Raw genomic sequence first — 6,000 nt, 5'->3', positions numbered from 1 at the left:
TTCAAGAAGAAGAAGAAGGACCAAGAGAGCCTATTCAAAATGTGATCATACGGAACACAAGCAAGAGACCAAATTGGTTGAAAGCTAACCTAGAAGACGCTGAAGGACATGGAGTTGCGAAAGGAACCTTTAGAGAAAGAAAAAAGCCGAAGAAATATTTTGGATATGTTGCCTATATGACAAGACTAATTGAAGCCGAACCATCTACATTTGACAAAGCTACTCATTAAGAAGTATGGAATAAAGCTATGTAGGAATCATATTACTCCATCATGAAGAATGAGGTTTGGGAAATCGTTCCTAGACCTAGTGAGGAATCAATTGTCACCTCAAAATGGATCTACAAGATCAAACACATTGTTGATGGACATATAAATAAATACAAAGCCATATTTGTTGCAAGGTGTTTCTCTCAAAAGGAAGGCATAGATTATGAAGAAACCTTTGCACCCACTACAAGGGATACTACCATTATATCTTTGGTTTCATTGGTTGCTACAATGGGATGGAATATCCATCAAATAGATGTGAAGACAACATTTATTAATGGGACCATCGATGAGTAAGTATATATTGAGAAACCTGAAGGATTTAAAGTAAATGGAAAATATACTCATGTCTATAGACTCAAGAAGGCCATATATTCTTTGAAGCAAGCTCCTAGGGCATGGTATGCAAGAATGGATGCATACCTTCTAAGAATTGGGTTCGTGAAGAGTTTTGTTGATCCAAATCTCTACATCAAGGTTGTGAATAATGAGCCATCCATTATTCTATTATATGTGGATGACCTATTCATTACAGGTGTGGGTAGAAGAATACAATAATGCAAGAAGATGCTGGCAGCTGAATTTGAGATGAAGGATCTAGGACTAATGCACTATTACCTAGGTTTGGAAGTATGGAAAAATCTCGGAGAGATATATTTGGGGCAAGGAAAATATATCATAAAGTTGTTGCAGAAATTTGGGATGATGGATTCCAAGCCCATGACTACTCCTATGATCACCAATCTCAAGAAGTTGAGGAGCTATAACTCAAGTCTCGTGGATCCTACCTCCTATCATTAGTTGGTGGGTTTTATGATGTACCTGGTAAATACTAGGCCGAATATATTCTTTGTTGTGAACATTCTTAGTCAGTTTCAGTTGGAGCCTCAACATGATCACTCGATAGATTCCAATCCTATATTGAGATATCTTCATGGCATGATACATCACTGCCTAAAGTACAATATCAAGGAAGTCAAGTTGATTGGATTCACAGATTCTGATTGGGGTGGTAGTGAGGCAGATGGAAGAAGCACTACCGGTGGATGATTTAGTTTGGGATATTTCGTGATCTCATGGATGAATAGAAAGCAAGATCTCATTGCTTTGAATAGTGTTGAAGCAGAGTACATGGCCTCATGTGAAGTAGGAAAGAAGGTTGTATGGTTGAGGAAGCTTTTGACAGATTTGTTCGAGAAGCCTTTGGATCCTACTGTGATAAAATTTGATAATAAAAGTGTCATTAAGATGTTTGGAGATATTGTGTGTCATGCTAGGACAAAGCATATCAACAATAAGCTCCACTACATTAGGAACTTGGTGCAGGATGGGACCGTGAATCTATAGTATATCTCGACAGACAATCGGGTAGCTAATATACTAACAAAGTCTCTTCCTGATAAGAAGTTTGAATATCTTAGAAGCATGCTTGGTTTAGTTGATATTGTTGATCTTGTTGATGATGCTAAAATTTTGGAAGATATTTGTTCAGGCTTTGTATGTGAGACACATTCCCTGGGAGGACATCTAGTCATCACTCTATGTTGATGTCTAGTTCCCGAATTAAGGAGGGTGGCATTTGTCATGGAGATTTGACCTTGGATACACACATAGATCCCAGGGTTGATGTTTATCAAGTAAGCATGATGGTGCCTAGAGAGGATGAAATTTTTAGCTCATCTTAGTCCCTCTCAGATAGATTGCCCTAGTCAGGAATCTATTATGTGGCATTGCGGTGCCTAAACTATTGAGAGACCTTGGATAGATTTCCCTGGTCAGGAATATAGTCCATGGAATTGTGGTGCCAGAACTCTTCATAGTTCATATAGTTTGAGATCTTCCTTGCACTTGTTGTGAATACCTCCTTAGTTAAGAGGGAGTGTTGAAAAAATGTAACCAGGTTCGGTCTTCATAAATGTATTTATCAAAAGAATGAAAAATATCTTTTTTAGTATACAATGACTTATTAAAGCATGGTTTTGATGCTTAGGTCATCATTTTATTAGTCAAAGCCCCAATTATGGACTCCTAGGATTAATATTGAGTCGTTGGAATCATTGTATATTTTATGAGACCCTTCTTGGGCTTTTGAATGATGTACAAGGAATTATTTTTTAGTCAAAGATGAATTATGTAACCTCCACATGAAGTCGACCTCAAGGAGATCAAGTGGGCCTCAACTGGGAAATTTGACCTCGCCAAAAGCCTATATACTGGAGCAGATCAAATTCATTTGGACACACTCTCTCTCACAAGTTCAATATCCAAGAAAGATCTCATAAAAGTGTGAAATTGAAGAAGGAGGCTAAAAGGAGTGTGAATTTGGTCAAGAAGGAAGGGAAGGAAAAAACAAAAGTTTTGTGATGTCTCTCTCTCTCTCGTGTGAGCTACTTTAGAAGATCAAAATCTCTTTGTCAAATTCGAAGTTGTTGCTACTACCAACTGTTGATGGTGCTCGTTGCTGCCAAGTCGAATTTGTCGGGGTCGAAGTGTTATTATTGCTAGGTCAAAGGTTGGATCAAAGAAGGAAAGGTTGACTTGGTGTGGAGGAGGTATGTGTCTAGGCTAAAGCGTCTCGGGAAAAACTATTTAAGGAAGGTATTTTGACTAGGTTTTCCCCTAGATAGGGGTATTCCCCTCACATAGTGCCTACATCTTGTCTCTTGTGTTTTTGTGCTCTTGAGGCACACATAATTTGGTAATTTTCTTGATGAAAGATAATATAACAAATAAGAAAAAGAAGCCAACATAATCCACATGTAATTATCAAAAAAGATAAATCTAACCCTAATTCTACCAACATTTATTTCTCAACAATTAAGAGGAATTTGAAGGAAACACATGACAGGTAGAAGATTTATGCATATCAACACTGGGTATTTAGGGAGTTTCAGATTGGGGAGCATGTGTATTTGTGCATCAAGCTCAAGAGGAGCTCCTTGAGGATTGGATCATGTGCCAAGTTGGCACCTCAGTATTGTAGGTCATTCGAGATCCTTGAAAGGATTGGAATAGTGGCCTACAAACTTGCAATGCCTTCGACAATGAATGTCCACGATTTTTTCCATGTTTAATTGATTAAGAGATATGTGCAATATGTTGATCATGTGATTAAATGGTATGTATTGCAAGTGTAACCAGAGGGAGAATTCCATCCAGAACCACAATGCATATTGCAGTGGAAAAAACTCATGCTCCAGAACCAAGCAATAAAACAAGTTAAAGTGCAAGGGAAGCACTTTGGGGTCGATGAAGCTACATGGGACATGGTTGATCATGGTTAAATGTGTAACTGGGTTCAGTATTCATAATTACTATTGTTATCATGATGTTATATAATTTGATATTAAAGATAATTTTATTATTTTCAATGATTCTCGATGCATGGGTTTTATGCTCAAGATAAATTTATTTATAGGTCAATCACCCATTGATTTCTTCTAGGTTTGTCATAGAATTACGAAGTCAAAAGTTTCATTGTCATACATGTAATAATCCTTTGGGCATTTTGTATCTTATAAAGAAAAACATTTGTGAAGTCAGAAGTGTCATAAAGACCCTCCAAGACCTTGCCAAACATGTCAACCTACAAGAAGGATCAAGTCAACCTTATGGGAAACAATTTGACCTCCTAAGAATCCTATATATAAGGGAACCTCGAATTCATTTAGAGACATTCATTCAAGCAAGAAAGAAAGTTCGATCTCCTTAGGAAAGAAAGCTGGAAAAAGACGAATATCAAGAAAAGGACGAAAGAAAATCAAGATCTAAGTTTTGGACCTCTCTCTCTCATGTTAAGGGTTTCTAAACTAGTTTTTAGACTGAAATTGCAAAAATTTTCAGTGAAATCAAAATTATAGAAGAAACTACTGGGGAAGTCAAAGTTGCAGAAGAAGTCGTTGGGGAATTTGAATTTTTTTGGAAGTCAAAGTTGTTGCTAGGTCAAAATTGTTGAAAGGTAGAAGTTGCTAGAAGTTGTTGGGTAAACGTTATTGGAAGTTGATGGGTAAAAGTTATTGGAAGTTGATGGGTCAAAATTGCTAGGTTAAAGTAGCTCAAAGAGTTCATCAAGAAAGAGAATTTTGAATTGGACTTGGAGGGGTCTTTGACAAGGGTCTTGGGTCTTGGAATTTGTCATCTGAACATTCTATAAGGAGAGAAGAATTCTTGTGGCTTTTCCTCTCAAAATGAAAGGTTTTGGCCCTCGCTTGCAACCCACATTTTATGTCCTCTTGTATATTTGATTTTCATAGTTTGGTATTTGTTTGATAATAAGAACATAATAATAATCAAGAGAAAAAATAATCTAATCAATTTAAGTAAAAATACATCACAAGTAGTTATCAAAGTAAGAAAAATCACGTAATCTAGCTACCCCTTGATTTCTCAACATGGTATCAGAGCTAAGGTGACTACAAGAAGAAGAAGAGGCGGGTTGAAGATTAAATCCTTAAATAAGGATACATAAGGGCCGAGCACCAAGGAAGAGTACTCATCTCAAGGATCACATCATCACAAGGATAATAAGACCTCAATGACCTTACCTCCACTCAAAGAAAGAAGGACTACACTTTTGAATCATTTTGAGCTCTCCATATTCTACATTTCTACATCCAAATAAAGCAAGAAGAAGCATTTCCATCATCATCAAAGAAAAAAAGGTGATCTCCCTCTCTTTGAATAAAGTATCAAATCTCAAGCATATCATCTAGAAAAGAAATATTTTCATGTTTAAAGAAGGTAGACATCATCAAGGAAAAAATCATCTTCAAGAAGGCATCTTTAATTTTCATCATCAACAAGAAGACATCAAATTGAAGATATCATATTCAAAGCAACATATACACTTGAATAGTAAGTATATTTATATTTATGTTTTAATCCTGTATAAACATGACTTCATTTTGCAAGGAGAGCAACAAACTAGTTGGTTCATCAAATTTCCTTGCATGGAAAAAGAGGATAGATTTTATCCTCATAGAGAATGAAGTTATTGAAAATGTTAAGGGTTCAATCTCCAAACCATCTCAAGAGAAAGCTCAAGCACCATCGTAGAATATGAAAGGGGAAATAAGGGCTCAACTAATCCTCATACAATCAATTAAGGATTCCCTCATCCCTTATGTAGAAAACTTGGAGAAATCGAAAGATATCTATGAAAAGTTGGTAGAATTGTTTTTTGTAAGCTCTACATGAGAAGTCATATCATTGAGAACTGAACTATAAAAAATGAAGGTATAGAAGGAAGAATGGTTAGCCTCATACCTTATGAAGGTATCTCAAATAAGACATCAACTACAAGATCTAGGAGAAATAATGGATAAAGAGATGACCACCGATATGCTCAATGCAATACCTAATGAATGTATCAACTTTGTATCTAGTATTTATTGAAAGAAGGAAGCATCTCCATTCAATGAACTTTGGTCATTATGTAATATTGAAGAAACTAGGTTGAAGGCAAAAAGTGATGTTGGATCAAATGAACAAGGTCAAGCATATGCTACCATGGCTTGGAGAAAAGGAAATTTTGGAAAGTTTGAGCCTCAGAAAATGAAGAAGATTGATATGTCAAAGATAAAATGTTATGAGTGTAATAAATATTGGAACTTTAAAAGGAATTGTCCTAAACTCAAGAAGGAAAACAAGAAGATAAAGGAAAGAAATGAAGCCCGTGTTACCAAATAAGTGGAAGAATCATAAAAGAAGAAATAAAAGAAGGAGGAAGTGA

The sequence above is a fragment of the Pinus tabuliformis genome, chromosome 8, assembly GCF_031772625.1.
Source record: "Pinus tabuliformis cultivar Carrire ecotype Pingquan chromosome 8, CPIR1, whole genome shotgun sequence".
Taxonomy (NCBI): domain Eukaryota; kingdom Viridiplantae; phylum Streptophyta; class Pinopsida; order Pinales; family Pinaceae; genus Pinus; species Pinus tabuliformis.
Note: the sequence above shows the minus strand (reverse complement) of the source record.